The sequence below is a fragment of the Schistocerca gregaria genome, chromosome 4 (assembly GCF_023897955.1).
Source record: "Schistocerca gregaria isolate iqSchGreg1 chromosome 4, iqSchGreg1.2, whole genome shotgun sequence".
NCBI lineage: Eukaryota > Metazoa > Arthropoda > Insecta > Orthoptera > Acrididae > Schistocerca > Schistocerca gregaria.
This window is the reverse complement of record NC_064923.1, coordinates 361,769,205-361,790,065: the sequence shown is the minus strand read 5'-3', so window position 1 is coordinate 361,790,065 and position 20,861 is coordinate 361,769,205. Positions and strand designations below refer to the sequence as shown.

Genomic DNA, 20,861 nt, shown 5'->3' with positions numbered 1-20,861 from the left:
GCTTAGAGCCATTTGAACCATCTTTATAAAGACGAAGGGTAAACACACTCCATATTAATGTCCATTAATAGGCGTCCGGATACTTTCGACAGTGTATGTTTTGTATTTTCTGACAACTTTATTTTAATCAGTAGATGTATAAGTTATCAAAACAAGTGCAAGGTTAGTTTGTTCACCACACGACAAGAAAGTCGTTAACGGGCCATATAAAACCTTACGGAAGGTCTTGTTAGCTCCTCGTTTCAACCACATCCCAACTCCAGTTTCCGCACGAATTTCGGGACATAATTTTGCCAGCAATGATCATGGTTAGTCTAGGTGAGCAGACACCGGTGCCAGTGTGGAAACGTTGCCTAGCCGCTAGAGAGAAACCAGCCACGACTCTCGGGTCCCACTTGTTAGCACAGCTTGCTCCGGTAGGAAAAGTGAATGGGAGTCCGTGCTCTCACCCCTACACATGCGCGACGTCCCGGCAGCACGCGACGAGTCCCAGGAAAGTGAAACCCACTGCAGACAGGGAGGGGCAGCCCCGTCCGCTCTGTAAAGCTGTGGGCCACCCCGCCCACGTGCTCACTGTACCAGCAGCCCACATCGCAGCACGAGCGCCGCGTCCAGCCCCGAGAGCTCTGCCCAGCCGCAGCAATGGCCCTACACAACTGTACCGTGAGTACGACCAGCAATGCGTAAATATTCGTAATGATAAAGTAGCGTGTGAGGGATCATCCGACCTGATCACTACAGACGCTATGTACTTCACGAAATCTGTCTCTACCCTTCTCTACATTTTTTACGTGTGTTGCTGTCCTATGCCTACAGGTACTAAGAGCGCACGTTAGGCTATGTAAATGGATCTGATAGTTTAATGACTTCAAATATCTGCCTGATCTCTTTGTGTAAATCTAGCAATTCTTCATGAAGACTTTACTCAGACGCAGACGTTACGGTCATTCTCGTTTTCAAGAAGGGTCGTCGGACGCATGCATACGATTCTAGGTCCACATTGCCGACATCAGTCTGTAGTACATGTGGCACATATTTTACGCTCATGCATTGTGACGGTTTTAGAGAATTGAAATGTCCGGTAAAAATGTCAGTACGGATTTTACAAACACAGATCTTGCGAAACTCAATTATCTCCGTACGCCCGTGAGATCCAGAGTTCCTTAGACAAAAGCGCCCAGGTTGATGCAATGTCGTGTAGTGAAAAGAATACGACCTTACCGCGAATCTGACCAGATTCATGACTGGATTCATGACTTTCTTATAGTTAGATCTCAACATATCGTTCTTAACGTACGAAATTCTCAGACGTGAGAGTAATTTCGGGATTACACCAAAAGAGTGTTATTAGGAAAGTCACTGTCAACAATTCATACTCTACTGTCCATTAAAATTGCATCACCACGAAGATGACGTGCTACGGACGCGAAATTTAGCCAACAGGAAGAAGATGCTGTGATATGCAAATGATTAGCTTTTCAGAGCATTCACACAAAGTTGGCGACGGTGGCGACACCTAGAACGTGCTGACATGAGGAAAGTTTCCAACCGATTTCTCATACACAAACAGCAGTTGACCGGCGTTGCCTGGTGAAACGTTGTTGTGATGCGTCGTGTAAGGAGGAGGAATGCGTACCATCACGTTTCCGACTTTGATAAAGGTCGAATTGTAGCCTATCGCGATTGCGGTTTCTCGTATCGCGACATTGCTGCTCGCGTTGGTCGAGATCCAATGACTGTTAGCAGAATATCGAATCGGTGGGTTCAGGAGGGTAATACGGAACCCCGTGCTGCATCCATAACGGCCTCGCATCATTAGCAGTCGAGACGACAAGAATCTTATCCGCATGGCTGTAAAGGATCGTGCAGCCACGTCTCCATCCCTGAGTCAGAAGATTGAGACGTTTGCAAGACAACAACCATCTGCACGAACAGTTCGACGACGTTTGCAGCAGCATGGACTATCAGCTCGGAGACCATGGCTGCGATTACCCTTGACGCTGCATCAGACAGGAGCGCCTGCGATGGTGTACTCAACGACTAACCTAGGTGCTCGAATGGCAAAACGACATTTTTTTTGGATGAATCCAGGTTTTGTTTACAGTATCATGATGGTCGCATCCGTGTTTGGTGACATCGCTGAGAACGCACATTGGAAGCGTGTATTCGTCATCGCCATACTGGCGTATCACCCAGCGTGGTGGTATGCGGTGCCATTGGTTAAAGTCTCGGTCACCTCTTGTTCGCATTGACTTCATTTTCAAAAGTGTGCGTTACATTTCAGATGTGTTACGACCCGTGGCTCTACCCTTCATTCGATCCCTGCGAAACCCTACATTTCATCAGGATAATGCACGACCGTATGTTGCACGTCCTGTACGGGCTTTCTGGATACAGAAAATGTTCGACTGCTGCCTCGCCAGCATATTCTCCAGATCCCTCACCAATTGAAAACGTCTGGTCAATGGTGGACAGGCTGGCTCGTCACAATACGCCAGTCACTACTCTTGATGAAGTGTGGTATCGTGATGAAGCTGCATGGCCATCTGTACCTGTACACGCCATCCAAGCTCTATTTGACTCAATGCCCAGGCTTATCAAGGCCGTTATTACGGCCAGAGGTGGTTGTTCTCGGTACTGATTTCTCAGGATTTATGCACCTAAATTGCGTGAAAATGTAATGACATGTCAGTTCTAGTATAATATATTTGTCCAATGACTACCCGTTTATCATCTGCATTTCTTCTTGGTGTAGCAATTTTAATGGACAGTAGCGTATTAACGATTTAGCGTAGGGGTGGGCAATAGTTCTGGCTCGGGGGCCACTTTATGGAAGCGGATGTTATCGGAGGGCCGTCCTTTTAAAACGATTGCACGTGTTATTTAACTTTCCATTTCAGAAACGGTCTAATCTGTTCCATACGTTTCTGAGTGTCCTGCTACGCGGCCCGCGGCCCGCGGACTGCTACTTGCCTACACCTGATCTAGCTGATAATATTTGAAACTTCGTTACGCGAACGATACTGTTGTATACAGCGAGGTTGAAACGCTACAAGAATGCACCGAAATGAATCAAGACCTTCGAAGGATCGATGTTCGGTACAGCGACTGCCAGTTGATCTCGCACGATGCGAAGAGACCTACTGTCATTCGATTGCACGACTCACGACCGCTCTCTGGATACGATAACAAGCGAAAAATGCGTGGAAGTAACCATCCACAGAGACATTGAGCGCAGTGGCTATATAAAACGAATTGTAGAAATAACAGATACCAGGCTAAGGTTCTTTGGAAGAGACTAAAGTAAATAAAATTTACGAAAGAAGTGACGCGTAAAACGATCGAACAATTCTTCTGTTTTATTCATCTGTAGGGTTGATAGAAAAGATAGAGAAGATCCAACGAAGAGCTGTGCGTTTCTAGATCCCATCTACATCTACGGCTCCTCAAGCTACTTTTGGTGTATGCCTGATGGTACTTTGTGTACAACTGTCACTTCCCCTTTTCCTGTCCCAGTGACGACTGAGCGGATATAACGATTGCTCTGTGTGACCTTGAATGTCTCTAATTTCATCCTCATCGACTTTCCACGAGATATACGGAGTAGGAATTAGTGTTTTAGTTGACAGTTCTAGGAACGTATGCTCTCGGAACTTTAAAAGTAAACGACACCGTGACGCAGAATTTGGCACTGTAGATGGCTGCTCATCTCCGTGACGTTCTCGCGCTTACTAAGTGAACCTGTAATGAAACGTGCCGCCCTTCTTTGGATCTTCTTTTCTATTTCGTTCTTCAATCTTCTCAGGAAAGAATGGCAGACTCACGAGAAATATTCAAGTTCTGGTCGAACGAGTATTTCGTAAGCTACCTCCTTTGTGGCTGGAGTACACTTTTTGAGGATTCTCTCAATGATGTTCAGTCTGGAACCTGCTTGCCTATGGTTAGTTTCATGTGGTCGTTCCACTTTAAATCGCTCCCTATGTGTACCGCTAAATATTTTATGGGTGTAACTGCTTCCAGTGACTGTTCCGCAATCCTGTAACCATTCAGTAACGAGTCTTTCTGTCTATGTATTCGTAATGCGTTGCATTTATTTTTGTTAAGTGACTGTTGCTAGCCTCTGCACCAAGTGTTGATCCTTTACAGGCCTCACGGCATTTCGCTATAATTTTCTAGATGTTCGACTTCTCTGTATACAATAATATCATCAGCGAAAAGCCACATGCAATTTCCGACGTTATTCACTATGTCCCTCACAAATATTGTGAAAAGTAATGGACCTACAACACTTGTCTGGGGCACGCATTTTGCTACTTTTACGTCTGAAGTCATTTCCGTTGACACCGACATGCTCTCGTATGTTTGCCAGAAATTCTTCACTCCAATCACACACTAGGTCTGATATTCTGTAAGCACGTGTTTTGTTCATTACGCGACAGTGCGGAACTGTATAGAACGCCATCCGAAGCCAAGGAACGCGGCAGCTATCTGGGCGCCTGTATCTACTGCTTTCTGGGTCTCGTGGATGAACAGAGCGAGCTGGGTTTGACACGATCGTTGGTTTCGGAACCCGTGTATATTCCTACAAAGGAGACTTTCGGCCTCCAGAAATGTCATAATACACGAGTATAAAACATTTTACAAAATTCTAGAAGAGTCCAACCATGTTCGTCTATTCGACAACCCTTCCTGAAAACGGTAATGATCTGTGCTTTTTTGTGTAATTAGGAACGCTTGTCTCCTCCAGAGACCTGCTGTACGCTGCTGCTACACGAGGGGCAAGTTACTCGCACACTCTATATTTGTATTCCGTCAGATTCAGCGGCCTTCCTTTTGTTGAGCAGTTTCATTTGCTTTTATATCCTATGGCACTTATTCCGATTTCTGTCATTTTCACATTTGCACCGCGATGTATAGGAAGAACTGTAATGCTATCTTCCCTAGTGACCCAATTTTTGTAAGAAGACGTTTAGTATTTCGACTTTCTCTGTGTCATTATTTCGTCGTTTAGCCGACGCGACAGCTGACGGATACGATTATGATACTACAGCGGCAGATGCTGCAAAATTGACGTTGTGAATTAAGGAGTTCCGACAGCGTATGCCAATAGAGAGATTCCAGAGAGATTCCAGTAGCATTATGTCCTTCCTAATACGTCTCGCGAAATGACCACTAGGAGAAAATCAGAGAGATTACAGCGCATGCGGAGATATACTGACAGTCGCTTTCCCAACCTGCGATTCGTCTGTGGAACAGTAAAGAGGTAAACGCCATATTCGTAAGATGCCTTTCGGGTTACAGATACACGAGGCGTGTTTTTTAAAGTAAGTACCGTTTTGAAATTAAAAATGGCGCGCTAAGGTATCCCAATAATTTTATTTTTACATGAAAGCCTGTACCTTGACCTACTTTTCTACATAATTTCCGTCAATATTGAGGCACTTCTCATAACGTTGTACCAGTTTTTGAATACACTCCTCAGAGAAGTCTGCCGCCTGACTTGTTAACCACTGCACCACCACTGCTTTGACTTCGTCATCGTCTTGAAGACGCTGACCTCCCAGGTCTGCAGCAGCAGGAGCAGCAGCTTACTGTAAGACATTGCACAATCTGCGCCGTTCAGTTCAGAACAAAAGACGTGGCAAGTTGAGCAAGGGCATCGTTTTGCTGCAAGACAGCGCCCGTCTGCATGTGGCGAATCAGACCAAAAATCTCATAACATCTTTTCGATGGAAAACTCTACATCATCCTCCGTACATCCCCGATCTTGCGCCCAGTGACTACCATGTGTTCCTGCACTTGAAGAAACACCTGGGCGATGAGCGTCATCAAGACGATGACGAAGTCAAAACAGTGGTGACGCAGTGGTTAACAAGTCAGGCGGCAAACTTCTATGGGGAGGGTATTCCAAACTGGTACAACGTTATGACAAGTGCCTCAATATTGACGGACATTATGTAGAAAAGTAATTACGGTAGAGGCTTCCATGTAAAAATAAAATTGAGATGTCTTAGCACGTCTTTTTTTAAATTTCAAAACGGTACTTACTTTAAAAAACACGCCGCGTAAATGTAAAGGATATGCAGTCTGGCGGCAAAAGCGAGTCAGAGTACACTTAACTAGTAGTGGTAGACACTCATGTAAGAGGATTACGCTATACTTCACAAAATGGATTACAAGGTTTACTGGAATCCCACGGTAAAAACAAATTATTAAGAAGTCATTACGTTTGTCGCATTTCACACTAAAATCATTTTACCAAAAATATGCTTATGACTGACTCATTTTCCTCCATGATGCACAGAATATTGTTTTCACTTGAAATATCTATTCTAATAATGATACGGTTTAATTGATGAGATAATTTTATCGTTTACTGATGTTCTTCGTCATCTTAGCCAAGGTTCGCATATGGCATCATTCTCAATTTACACAGCTCTGAGACTTAGGTCGACTACGAAGTTCCTCCTCGCCCTTACCACACTCATGATCCGAGCGGGATGTTGCAGTGATTATAAAGTACCTGAGACCCATGTGCGAAAATCTGGATTCAAATACGCGTCACCCCAACCACATTAAGATTTTCAGTGGTTTTCCTAAATCTCTAAGGGGAACTACCGGTATGATTCCTTTGAAAATGACACGGCCTGATTCCCCATGTTTATTTCGAGCATGTGCTCTCTCTGTTGTGGTTTCGTTATCGGCGCGAACGTTAGACTCCTACGTATCTTCTTTGTACTATTCTTGAATCTATACCAAAGCGATGCATTATTAGCAAACATTTTTCTCTACTTTGTCAACATTTCGTTTACAGATGAGATAACTGACAAGAGTTTGAGAATGAAGTAGAAGTGCTGTTTTGCAGCTCATTTGAGAGGTTCCATTAAGCGACTGTATATTTACGTCCAATTAGAGACTATAATTTTCTTCATATTGCCACTAATACACACATCAGCTGTATTTCCTACGAGACTCGTTTGAAGATCGGTGGTCGGTCTACTGGTCACTCCGGCTTGGAAAGTGGAGAGTAAAGGCGGTTATACAGGTAACCTTGAACCGGAATTTTCATTGCGCTCAATGCACTCGCCCGCAGTTTCTCCTTCTCAGCTACAGTTGTAAATCACAAGCCTTCTGTAACAGTCCTAGACCAAAATCAGCGATATTCACGATAAATTCCTGTCATGCGATGAGGAGACAATGGGCTTATTTTCTAAAAGTCCGTGTTCCTTTAAACGTATTTGTACCACACTCTATCAGAATCTGGAGCTCCTTGATTTCGAACTATTAAACTGGGCAGTAACTTCAATCTTTTAGTACAGTATGCCAAAGACAGTATTTGGAGAATATTTGAGGTAAGAAATTCTCTGAACGTTATCGTTTGTAATTGAAAAGTGGACAGAAAAAAAAAAAAAAAACGTAAAACGAACGTGAAGGTAAAAGAACATATGGACACATTAATATTTGAAGCTGCAGAAGGAAGCTAGAACTAATCAAACATTTTCAACTACTCTTTCGTACTGTATTTAGTTCACCGGTTGGGGTGGCCGAGCGGTTCTAGGCGCTACAGTCTGGAACCGCGTGACCGCTACGGTCGCAGGTTCGAATCCTGCCTCGGGCATGGGTGTGTGTGATGTCTTTAAGTTAGTTAGGTTTAAGTAGTTCTAAGTTCTAGGGGACTGATGTCCTCATAAGTTAAGTCCCATAGTGCTCAGAGCCATTTGAACCATTTTTTGTATTTTGTTCAACACATCACGAAAGAGAACACACAGTTCCTTAAAAACGTTAGAACTGAACTTAACGCAGATGTCAGAAAGGAGTCTAAGTTGCTACTACATGTTATGCGATGGGAAGAAACGGGACGGGGGCGTTGGCAGAGGAGTTGGTCGTTACAAGAATTTGTCAGTTGTCGGTTACGCATCTCACAAGTTACAGAACACTTACAATATTGCATCAACTCGAAGATAAAGCCCGCCAAACTGACAGAAACAATTGTAAAATAAATTTATTGCAGATAATCTCTTTCAATTGGAAAAAAAGCATTGTTGTTTTTACTTTGGCATTCACCTATTTAGTTTCCTTTGATCGTAATGATGTAGTCCACCGGCTCAATCATCGGCTGTTCTCAGGGTCATAAGGCGGTCACAGTGGGTGACTTCCTTTTCAGGAAACATAACGTGATATTAACACAATGCTCTGTCGTATTCGCAGCGACAAAGTCGCCGAAAATATAAAACAGTGATTACGAAAACAATCACTCCGGCCTAACTAACGCTGTTGATTTAGAACTGTGTGCAGTCGAGGCACCTTGGAGAATAAACTGTCAACAGCATACGTCGCAGAAGCGACAGAAATTATTCTCGCTGCTTTGCGGCCCTCTCTGTATCAAAGCAGATGTTCTTCGTCTGCTATTGCTTCCTTCCTTTTTAAATATGTGCACTGGTAACCGACAAAGAAAGATCGTTATCTGTGTACTGTTCTGAGGCCTATTCACAATTATGCTAACAGCGCTTTTTACTATTCTAATCTAGATAAAAAGATAATTTGTGTAATGAGCGGCTAACAAGAATGGTTCTGTAAATTAGTTTTTAATGTGTAGGGATTTATGACCTCTCCCTTTATTTATTTAGGCAGTTTGTTAAAGGCCATTACATCCGAAAAAACATTTATATTTTTAGTATGGCATGGTTTTGCGGATATCGGTTCATCTAAAAATGATTTTTATTCTTTGCCGGATGTAACACTAATGAGTCTGTGTTATGAGTAGTGAGACTCAGAACACTGAGGTTTCCGAAGAATATTTTATTATATTTGCAGTTGTCTATTTCAGTAAGATGATTCCTGACTTTTGTACAATAAATACTTTACCAAAATTAAATGCGTTTTTCCAAAAGTAGTTCTATGAAAAAATGATGTGTAGCACCTCGGCCTGGTGCAAATCTTTAGACAATATTGTATGAAAATAGCGAAAAAAATTTTTTCTAATGTTTAGTTGTTTTTGTTGTGATCTTCAGTCCAGAGACTGGTTTGATGCAGCTCTCCATGCTACTCAATACTGTGCAAGATTCTTTAGCTCCCAGTACCTGCCATCTTTACAATTTGAAAGAGAGTATTCCAGTCAACATTGTCGAAAGCATTTCTTTAAGTCTACAAATGCTATAAACATAGGTTTTCGTTTCCTTAATCTATCTAAGATAAGTCGTAGGGTCAGTATTGCCTCACGTGTTCCAACATTTCTGTGGAATCCAAACTGATCTTCCTCGAGGTCGGCTTCTACCAATTTTCCATTCGTCTGTAAAGAATTCGCGTTAGTAGTTAGCAGCTGTGAATTATTAAACTGATAGTTGGGTAATTTTTACATCTAACAACACCTGCTTTCTTTGGAATTGGAATTATTATATTCCTGTAGTCTGAGGGTATTTCACCTGTCTTATACATCTTGCTCACCAGATGGTAGAGTTTTGTCAGGACTGGCTCTCCCAAGGCCGTCAGTAGTTCTAATGGAATGTTGTCTACTACGGGGGCCTTTTTTCGACTCAGATCTTTCAGTGCTCTCTCAAACTCTTCACGCAGTATCATATCTGCCATTTCATCTTCATTTACATCCTCTTCCACTTCCATAATATTGTCCTCAAGTACTTCACCCTTGTATAGACCCTCTATACAAACCTTCCACCTTTCTGCTTTCCCTTCTTTGCTTAGAACTGGGTTTCCATCTGAGCTCTTGATATTCATGCAAGTGGTTCTCTTTTCTCCAAAGGTCTCTTTAATTTTCTTGTAGGCAGTATCTATTTTACCCCTAGTGTGATAAGCCTCTACATCCTTACATTTGTCCTGTAGCCATCCCTGCTTAGCCATTTTGCACTTCCTATCGATCTCATTTTTGGGACGCTTGTATTCTTTTTTCCTGCTTCATTTACTGCGTTTCTATATTTTCTCCTTTCATCAATTAAATTCAATATTTCTTTTGTTACCCAATGATTTCTACTAGCCCTTGTCTATTTACCTACTTGATCTTCTGCTGCCTTCACTACTTCATCCCTCAGAGCTACCCTTTCTTCTTATAATGTATTTCTTGCCCCCATTCCTGTCAATTGTTCCATTATGCTCTCTCTGAAACTCTGTACAACCTCTGGTTCTGTAAGTTTATCCAGGTCCCATCTCCTTAAATTCCCACCTTTTTGCAGTTTCTTCAGTTTTAATCTACAGTTCATAACCAATAGATTGTGGTCAAAGTCCACATCTGCCCCTGGAAATGTCTTAAAATTTAAAACTTGGTTCCTAAATCTCTGTCTTACCATTATATCATCTATCTGATACCTTCTAGTATCTCCAGGATTCTTCCATCTATACAACCTTCTTTTATGATTCTTGAACCAAGTGTTAGCTATGATTAAGTTATGCTCTGTGCAAAATTCTACCAGAAGGTTTCCGCTTTCATTTCTCTCCCCCAATCCATATTCAGCCACTATGTTTCCTTCTGTCCCTTTTCCTACTCTCGAATTCCAGTCACCCATGACTATTAAATTTTCGTCTCCCTCACTACCTGAATAATTTATTTTATCTCATCATACATTTCATCAATTTCTTCATGTGCAGAGCCAGTTGGGATATAAACTTGAACTGCCGTAGTGTGCATGGGCTTCGTGTCTATCTTGGCCACAATAAGGGGCTCACTATGCTGTTTGTAGTAGCTTACCCGCTCTCCTATTTTTTTATCCTTTATTAATCCTACTCCTGCATTACCCATATTTGATTTTGTATTTATAACCCTGTAATCACCTGACCAAAAGTCTTGTTCCTCCTGCCACGGAACTTCACTAATTTCCACTATATCTAACTTTAACCTATCCATTTCCCTTTTCATCTTGTCTAACCTATCTGCCCGATTAAGGGATCTGACATTCCACGCTCCGATCGGTAGAACGCCAGTTTTCTTTCTCCTGATAACGACATCCTCTTGAGTAGTCCCCACCCGGAGATCCGAATGGGGGACTATTTTACCTCCTGAATATTTTACCCAAGAGGACACCATCTTCATTTAATCATACAGTAAAGCTGCATGCCCTCGGGAAAAATTACGTCTGTAGTTTCCCCTTGCTTTCAACCGTTGGCAGTACCAGAACAGCAAGACCTTTTTGGTTAGTGTTATAAGGCCAGATCAGTCAGTCATCCAGACTGTTGCCCCTGCAACTACTGAAAAGGCTGCTGCCCCTCTTCAGGAACCACACGTTTGTCTGGCCTCTCAACAGATACGCCTCCGTTGTGGTTGCACCTACAGTACGGCCATCTGTATCGTTGAGGCACGCAAGGCTACCCACCAACGGCAAGATCCGTGGTTCATGGGGGTAGGACTTTACTGTGGTGGCTGATATTTCAGTATTGGTATTCTCTTCTGTTTCTGTCTAGCAGTTTGTGAGTCTGCTGTTTGTTCTGCTTCCAGTTTCTCCTGGTATTGACTGTGATTGCTATGGTCGCAGCTAGCCCTGTTCCAGAACCGGGATACTATGGAGGAGGTGGTTACCAGTGAGTATCAGTTGGAAAAATATCTCGTACATTGCTGTTGTAAGAAAGATGTGTCTCAGAAATGCAGTGTTGCACAGTTGAAAATCTCTTGTGTGCATGTAGTAGATCTTGTACCTCTGTTCCTTTCTCTTTCAGTGAACACTACCTCATTCACGCACCATTTAACGTCCACACAGTGCATTATTACCATGTGAAGAAGGTGCATGTTCCCGTGTACGTCAAAGAGGTCTACCACGGCTGGCATCCGTGGGATTAAGCGCCCAGGCGAGGTAAGGTTCTGATGAAGTACCGTATCAGCTTTCATGTCCTTGTTTGTTGATAACCATATTTAAGACCGTTATGACTGCAATGAAACGCACTTACTACTGTTTGTGATCGCTATTGTTTGTACAGTAGACGAGCAGTTACAAATGAAGAAGGAAGTACGTCATCGGAAATAAATGGCCACTTATAGTTGTTCTGCATTCAGTTTAACGCTTGTAAAAATGATTATTATATCCATATTTTTCTCCTCTCTTACTTCATCATAATCACGTTTATGCGGGTTCCACCAGCTTTTTATTGCTCTGTTTCAAAACCTGTACACGATTTTTGGTTTTCCATGTCAAGATATGTTCTGTGATATCAGATTGAGCACTGAAACTGAAGATGGGCGTAACTTGGGAGAGATGAAAGCAGGTTGGCTACACTTCATGCGATTGTCGATTTTCGTGGGTCGGCGACGTGACCTTCAGCTTTAGGGTACCGCGCATCGAGTCGGCCATTGTTGTGGCATCGTCGCTGATATTAGCTGTTGCGATTGCAGAGAACATTTGAAATATGGCTAAAGATAAATGTAAATGCAAATTTAAACTATAAATATCTCATTTGTTCCCAGTACTATATCAATATCAAGTGCAAGATTCGGGGAAGCGAGAAATTTCCTTTTGTATAAAAGTAGCGCATTGTGGTGCACATTAAAGATTGCAATATCCCTTCCCCCATCTCCAGGCTTTTTCGTTCGGAAAAATGGTAACACTAGATCAATAAATTGAATAAACTGCTTAAATCTTTATTGTACAACATAGCATCTGCGTTGTAACCTGATGAAATCTTATGTTTTTGGGAACACTATTGTTTGCAAAAGAGGCAGTAACACAGTTATTGCAATGATTATTTGCAAAAGGCGTTAGCATCAGAAGTGCGGGGAATTCCTTGTATAAGGGTCCGGACTTTGATGGGATGGTTAGTAGCGTACCTTCCTGCATTTTGCTGTTTTAACTGCGAATTACTGACAGATTCCTAAATTTAATTTCTTATCGTCTGTCAACAATGAAGAAAGTCTTGTGCACATCACACCTCTATCATGGTTTGGAACATCAAGGTATCTGCTAGTGACGATCAGCCATCCGGAAATGATGCTGCCAGTCTCAGATACGTTGTTTATTTTTAAGAATGAAGTTTATATCTCTTTGGACTTAAAAACAGAGGGAAGTGACATAAGTAACAAACAGACATAACTCGCAACCAATTATTAGTTCTGTGGAACACCCAAAAGAAACTATGTAAGTATTTTTTTCTTGTTGCCGATTATAGTACGTCAGTTGCCAGAAACGAAAGCTTCATTGATTCAATAATTACTAAATATGTGTAGATCTTGTGATTATAATTATTATCATTAGTGTGCGAGGTATTTTGCCTAACATAATTTAAGGACATCAAAGAATACAGTCATAAATGTCTGGACTGTTGTTAGAGAACGTTTTTAGTTGAGTTTAGTTTGAATGATTTTGTTACGTCTTCTGTGGGTCATTTCTACGTGACATTGTAATTCTTACTTAGACATGAATGTTTTTAGATCGATTACTGATGGCTATATGTTTCACTTAACGATATATAGTTTAATAAAATATTTAGTTATTTGCTCAATGTACACTACAGATTTCTGAATAAAATTAGAATGGATAAAGATGCTCGGAAGAAAGTCTTTTTCAGCTTTCTTACAAGATTTACCTTTAATGTCGGTCACGCATATTATACTGGAAGCAGGACATCAACGAACTTGGTAGAAGCATTATTACCATGTTTCTGAACTAAAAGTCAGTTTAATTCATGCGCGCTAGAACTATTTTTTTCTCCTACTGTAATTATGATTGACATTATTCTTTCTGAAATAAATCGATTAAATACAAAGAACTTTTGTAAGAAAATATCTGTCCTTCATAGATGCATGTAAGATGTTTAACTCCATCAATAGGAACCTACAAAACAACTGTGATGTTGTCAGTATGGTGCTTCCTTTCTACGCCGCTCATTAATGGAGCAATGTGACCATGATTTAACTCTCACAAGAATATAAGTAATCAAAAAAATAAAAATGATAGCGCACGTTCTGAAACATCTATCGATAAAGAAGAAAGCAGAAATTGAAAGAGCGAGAGGGAAGCTAATGACCGTCTGATTTTACGATAGCACATAACGAGTGCGCCATGGCATGGTAAATCGCAGAGGGCGAATTCATTTTGGCTGGAACACTGCGATCTGTTCCATTTTATTAACAACGCGATATTACAGGTGAAATTCATTTGGTACGATGCTCGACACAAACAAACAGTTACGTGAATGATATGGTGAACCGTAATGGCACTTCTGAATTTAAATTTGTCCAGCTCCCAGCTGCCAGTCGTCTTCGCTATCAGTTACATGCATTATACACGAGTTTTCATACGAGGAACAACACTCAATCAATAAGACATGGGCCCAAAGTGAAAAAATTAAACTAGAGTGTAGCACATACGTCTGTATCAATATGCAGTACAAAAGAAACGTAAAATCAACTAAAGATAAATAACTAACTTATCTTACAATTCATGTACACTCCTGGAAATGGAAAAAAGAACACATTGACACCGGTGTGTCAGACCCACCATACTTGCTCCGGACACTGCGAGAGGGCTGTACAAGCAATGATCACACGCACGGCACAGCGGACACACCAGGAATCGCGGTGTTGGCCGTCGAATGGCGCTAGCTGCGCAGCATTTGTGCACCGCCGCCGTCAGTGTCAGCCAGTTTGCCGTGGCATACGGAGCTCCATCGCAGTCTTTAACAATGGTAGCATGCCGCGACAGCGTGGACGTGAACCGTATGTGCAGTTGATGGACTTTGAGCGAGGGCATATAGTGGGCATGCGGGAGGCCGGGTGGACGTACCGCCGAATTGCTCAACACGTGGGGCGTGAGGTCTCCACAGTACATCGATGTTGTCGCCAGTGGTGGGCGGAAGGTGCACGTGCCCGTCGACCTGGGACCGGACCGCAGCGACGCACGGATGCACGCCAAGACCGTAGGATCCTACGCAGTGCCGTAGGGGACCGCACCGCCACTTCCCAGCAAATTAGGGACACTGTTGCTCCTGGGGTATCGGTGAGGACCATTCGCAACCGTCTCCATGAAGCTGAGCTACGGTCCCGCACACCGTTAGGCCGTCTTCCGCTCACGCCCCAACATCGTGCAGCCCGCCTCCAGTGGTGTCGCGACAGGCGTGAATGGAGGGACGAATGGAGACGTGTCGTCTTCAGCGATGAGAGTCGCTTCTGCCTTGGTGCCAATGATGGTCGTATGCGTGTTTGGCGCCGTGCAGGTGAGCGCCACAATCAGGACTGCATACGACCGAGGCACACAGGGCCAACACCCGGTATCATGGTGTGGGGAGCGATCTCCAACACTGGCCGTACAGCTCTGGTGATCGTCGAGGGGATACGGTACATCCAAACCGTCATCGAACCCATCGTTCTACCATTCCTAGAACGGCCAGGGAACTTGCTGTTCCAACAGGACAATGCACGTCCGCATGTATCCCGTGCCACCCAACGTGCTCTAGAAGGTGTAAGTCAACTACCCTGGCCAGCAAGATCTCCGGATCTGTCCCCCATTGAGCATGTTTGGGACTGGATGAAGCGTCGTCTCACGCGGTCTGCTCGTCCAGCACGAATGCTGGTCCCACTGAGGCGCCAGGTGGAAATGGCATGGCAAGCCGATCCACAGGACTACATCCAGCATCTCTACGATCGTCTCCATGGGAGAATAGCAGCCTGCATTGCTGCGAAAGGTGGATATACACTGTACTAGTGCCGACATTGTGCATGCTCTGTTGCCTGTGTCTATGTGCCTGCGGTTCTGTCAGTGTGATCATGTGATGTATCTGACCCCAGGAATGTGTCAATAAAGTTTCCCCTTCCTGGGACAATGAATTCACGGTGTTCTTATTTCAATTTCCAGGAGTGTAAATGACTGTCTGAAGCAGTGTGACTGCGCCGGACATCCGTCAACAACGTGAGCAAAATGTGATGCTTATGATGACGGTATGTATGAGCTTACCAGGAAATTTATTCTGGTTTTTTAGTAAAATTTTCCTCAGGCCGACAACGCATTGGGAAAGAGGGCAGCCAGCAGCGACATGCCTGTTTCGTGCAGCCCACTCATAGTGTATGGGTTTAGGTGCGGAGATCGAATTGGCCGTGAGGTCGGTCTATTTTTTTCTGTCAATCATATTGTACATTAAAGCTTCACGGTTGGAGGAGCAAAAATATCTAGCGATATAAATTGCCTAAGGCTTGCCTCTCATCGAAATATAGCTTGCAGTAAAATAGAAATACAGGGTGTTACAAAAAGGTACGGCCAAACGTTCAGGAAACATTCCTCACACACAAATAAAGAAAAGATGTTATGTGGACATGTGTCCGGAAACGCTTAATTTCCATGTTAGAGCTCATTTTAGTTTCGTCATTCCAACGTGATCAAATTGTAAATTTTCACAATCAACAAGTGTGGGCTGACGAGAATCCGCACGCAATTGTGCATTCATGTCATCAACACAGATTTTCTGTGAACGTTTGGGCAGGCATTGTTGGTGATGTCTTGATTGGGCCCCATGTTCTTCCACCTACGCTCAGTGGAGCACGTTATCATGATTTCATACGGGATACTCTACCTGAGCTGCTAGAACATGTGCCGTTACAAGTACGACACAACATGTGGTCCATGCACGATAAAGCTCCTGCACATTTCAGTCGAAGTGTTCGTACGCTTCTTAACAACAGATTCGGTGACCGATGGATTGATAGAGGCGAACCAATTCCATGGCCTCCACGCTCTCCTGGCCTCAACCCCCTTGACTTTCATTTATAGGGGCATTTGAGAGCTGTTGTCTACGCAACCCCGGTACCAAATTTAGAGACTCTTCGTGATCGTATTGTGGACGGCTGTGATACATTACGCCATTCTCCAGGGCTGCATCAGCGCATCAGGGGTTCCATGCGACATAGGGTGGATGCTTGTATCCTCACTAACGGAGGACATTTTGAACATTTCCTGTAACAAAGTGTTTGAAGGCACGCTGGTACGTTCTGTTGCTGTGTGTTTCCGTTCAATGATTAATGTGATTTGAAGAGAAGTAATAAAATGAGCTCTAACATGGAAAGTAAGCGTTTCCGGACACATGTCTACATAACACATTTTCTTTCTTTGTGTGTGAGGAATGTTTCCTGAAAGTTTGGCCGTACCTTCTTGTAACACCCTGTATATTGCAATTTTTTAATATAAATTGAGGTCCATAGGGTAATCAGGTTGAGAACTCATGATTGCAAAATATTAACAAGAATTATTGACTGAAATATGGCAAATATAGTAGAAGTCGACCTCAGGGTTGATTAATTTGTGTTCTGGAGAGCCGTACGGACCCGAGAGTCTATGTTGACCCCACGACTTACCACAGAATACAAAATTTTATAAAGGAAGACCTACGAGTATAGCATTTGTAGATTTAGAGAGCTTTTGGCAGTGTTGACTGGGATTCATGAAAGATAAAATACAGAGAGCGAAAGGGTATCTACAACTTACAGGGAAACCAGGCTGCGGTTTGAAGAGTCGAAAGGCATGGAAAGAAAGGAGTAGTTGAGAGGCAAATGATACGGGGTGTTTCCCGCCCTCTATTTCATTCAATATGTACCAAAGCAAGCCATGAAGGAAGCCAAAGAGACATTTGAAAATGGAATTCAAATAGGCTAGAAGAAATTAAAACTGAGGTTTGCTGGTGACGCAGTAACTTTGTTAGAGCTGGCAGTGAACAGGGAAGAACATTTGAACAGAATGGATAGCGCTTTGAAAAGAGGCTATAAATTGGACATCAACAAAAGTGAAACAAGGATAATGAAATGAGGTGAAGTTAAATCAGACTATGTTGAGGGAATTAGATTACGAAATGAGACACTGGAAGTAGTAGATGAGTTTTGTTATTTGCGCAACATAATAAGTGACGGTGGTAGAAGGAGAGATTGTAAACGAAATACTGACAGTAGCAAGAAAATCACTTCTGAAGAAGAGAAATTTTTTACTAGCGAATATAAACCAAAATATCACAGGTTTTTTCTGAAGGTATGTATGAAGTGTACGTGAGTGAACTCTGGACGATGAACAAGACAAGATGAGAACAGAAGCTTTTGAAATGCGGTTCTACGGAGAAATGCAAACGATTAGATATGTAGACTGGATAAAAAGTATAAAAGTACTGAAACGAACTGAAAAAGAAAAAAAAAATGGCAGAACTTTAGTAACAGAAGGGATTGGTTGATAGAACGTATCTTGAGGCGTGGGGATGGGGAGAGGGCAAAAATTGTTTAGGGAGATCAACAGTTGACTGCAGAAAGCAGGCTGAAATGGATGTGGGGTGGAGAAGTTACGGACAAATAAAGACGCCTGCACAGGGCAAGCAATCTTGCAGAGTGAATCAAACCCGCCTTTGGACTGAAGAGCACGACAGCTACAACCCAAAGCAACAGGTTTTCTATAGATCTGTCCTCCAGTGTTTATGTGCCCACGGCAGTAACACTCTCCCGAGTACCATGCTGCAATCAGTACAGTGCCGGCCACTTCGCATACACGAAACTTTCATCAATTCTTGTGCATAGTAGTTCTCTACGATATCAGATTTCCGTCGCAGGAAAGTTAGTCTGTAGATGAATTGAGGCCGCAGTGTTTTTGTTTCGAACACATTACGGCAACTAGTGAAGGATTTGTAGTAACCCTTGGTAATTTGGAGCAACATCTTTAGTATGCAGTCAGAAAATGTTGACAAAAACCATGAACAGTGAAATGACTAACATCTAACGATCTGATAATCAGCAAGTTTAACATTCTGTCCGTATAACAACTGATGCTTCAACGCCACACAACAAAGTTGTCTAGTCCGGCTGTCTTTCTTTTCTCACTTTCAGTATACAAAATATAGGTTATACTAAATATAGGTAACACAAAAAGATTACCCCTGATTTTCAAACGTTAGCATGCTACAATATTAAGCAATTATCACGAAAACTGAGTCTGCTGTTGCAGGACAGTCTTTCAGGACACTTTTGCTATTCATATCTAATTTACGGGAACCAGTTAATAAACCACTAACTCACCCTCACCTGTCCATGAAAACAGTGCCCTAGAATAAACTTGATATTCTGCATCCAAGAGTAGCTCTTTTTTTGTTGTTGCAGGCTGGCAGTCAATGAACATCTGCAGCGACTGCAGGGAAAGATGTCACGGAAACTCGCGAGCCGTTGGAGCAACGGGAGTCCTGACACCATCATTCGTTCTACCACCCACCCACCACGCATTCCATGATTTTTTTGTTATTTACATTGTTTTATTAATTTATCGTTCTAGGCTAGTATTCGTTATGCAGTGCTCACAATACATGACGCATTTTGTACAGTGAAACATAGTACTTTCACCTTCCGCTGCCGCCCACATTTCCGCACTCAGCGCTTATGCGGGCCTGCGAGATTTCACTATCACCCTTTCTGTTCCTGTTTGTGTAGCAGCTATTCGCTCACATCTCCTCCCCCCCTCCCCCCCCCCCCCCCGCCACCTCCTTCCCTACCTTGTAAGCTACCATACCACTCCGTTCATAAATTATTACTTTTTTTTAGTTGCGTAACTGGGTGATCCGTCTTCTGGTCTATAATATCGAACTGTAAGATTGTACAGTTTTGTTATAAAGAACAATAATATTTACCATATTTCCCTATCCCACATCAAATATACAAGGAAAAAGCGTACTTAAATAACATGCAGGACCGGGAATTTAAAAAAGTTAATATTTTAGGAGATGGGGAGTGAGATGATTTAAATGTTACATTAAAGGGTCGTTCGATAAGGTGCTCGTAATTTACATCTACTCATCAGTCTACATGTAACTTTACAACAGTCCCAACCAATTCAGTCAGCAACCACAACAATGGAGTCTGTACTACCCTAGCACGTAGATGTCACATACTGCAATAGATGTGCCGGTATTTACAGTTATTACTAAAACACCGCGCAACTTACTACTCTGTGGCTAAGCTTTTTTTTTTTGTCATCAGTCTACTGACTGGTTTGATGCGGCCCGCCACGAATTCCTTTCCTGTGCTAACCTCTTCATCTCAGAGTAGCACTTGCAACTTACATCCTCAATTATTTGCTTGACGTATTCCAATCTCTGTCTTCCTTTCCTCTACAGTTTTTGCCCTCTACAGCTCCCTCTAGTACCATGGAAGTCATTCCCTCATGTCTTAGCAGATGTTCTACCATCCTGTCCCTTCTCCTTATCAGTGTTTTCCACATATTCCTTTCCTCTCCGATTCTGCGTAGAACCTCCTCATTCCTTACCTTATCAGTCCACCTAATTTTCAACATTCGTCTGTAGCACCACATCTCAAATGCTTCGATTCTCTTCTGTTCCAGTATTCCCACAGTCCATGTATCACTACCATACAATGCTGTACTCCAGACGTACATACTCAGAAATTTCTTCCTCAAATTAAGGCCAGTATTTGATATTAGTAGACTTCTCTTGGCCAGAAATGCCTTCTTTGCCATAGCGAGTCTGCTTTTGATGTCTTCCTTGTTCCGTCCGTCATTGGTTATTTTACTGCCTTGGTAGCAGAAGTCCTTAACTTCATTGACTTCGTGACCATCAATCCTGATGTTAAGTTTCTCGCTGTTCTCATTACTACTACTTCCCATTACCATCGTCTTCCTCCAATTTACTCTGAAACCATACTGTGTACTCATTAGACTGTTCATTCCTTACAGCAGATCATTTAATTCTTCTTCACTTTCACTCAGGATAGCAATGTCATCAGCGAATCGTATCATTGGTATCCTTTCACCTTGTATTTTAATTCCACTCCTGAACCTTCCTTTTACTTCCATCATTGCTTCCTCGATGTACAGATTGAAGAGTAGGGGCGAAAAGCTACAGCCTTGTCTTACATCCTTCTTAATACGAGCACTTCGTTCTTGATCGTCCACTCCTATTACACTAAC

At 42.7% G+C, this 20,861-nt stretch overlaps 1 long non-coding RNA gene across 1 annotated transcript; it reads left to right on the top strand.

The window, feature by feature from the left end:
- Positions 1-578: 578 nt before the first annotated feature.
- On the top strand, positions 579-19,262 carry LOC126267229 (uncharacterized). Its single transcript, XR_007548967.1, has 4 exons — positions 579-663; positions 11,441-11,523; positions 11,659-11,792; positions 19,046-19,262. It is a non-coding gene; the product is annotated as an uncharacterized LOC126267229 (long non-coding RNA).
- The last annotated feature ends 1,599 nt before the right edge of the window (positions 19,263-20,861 follow it).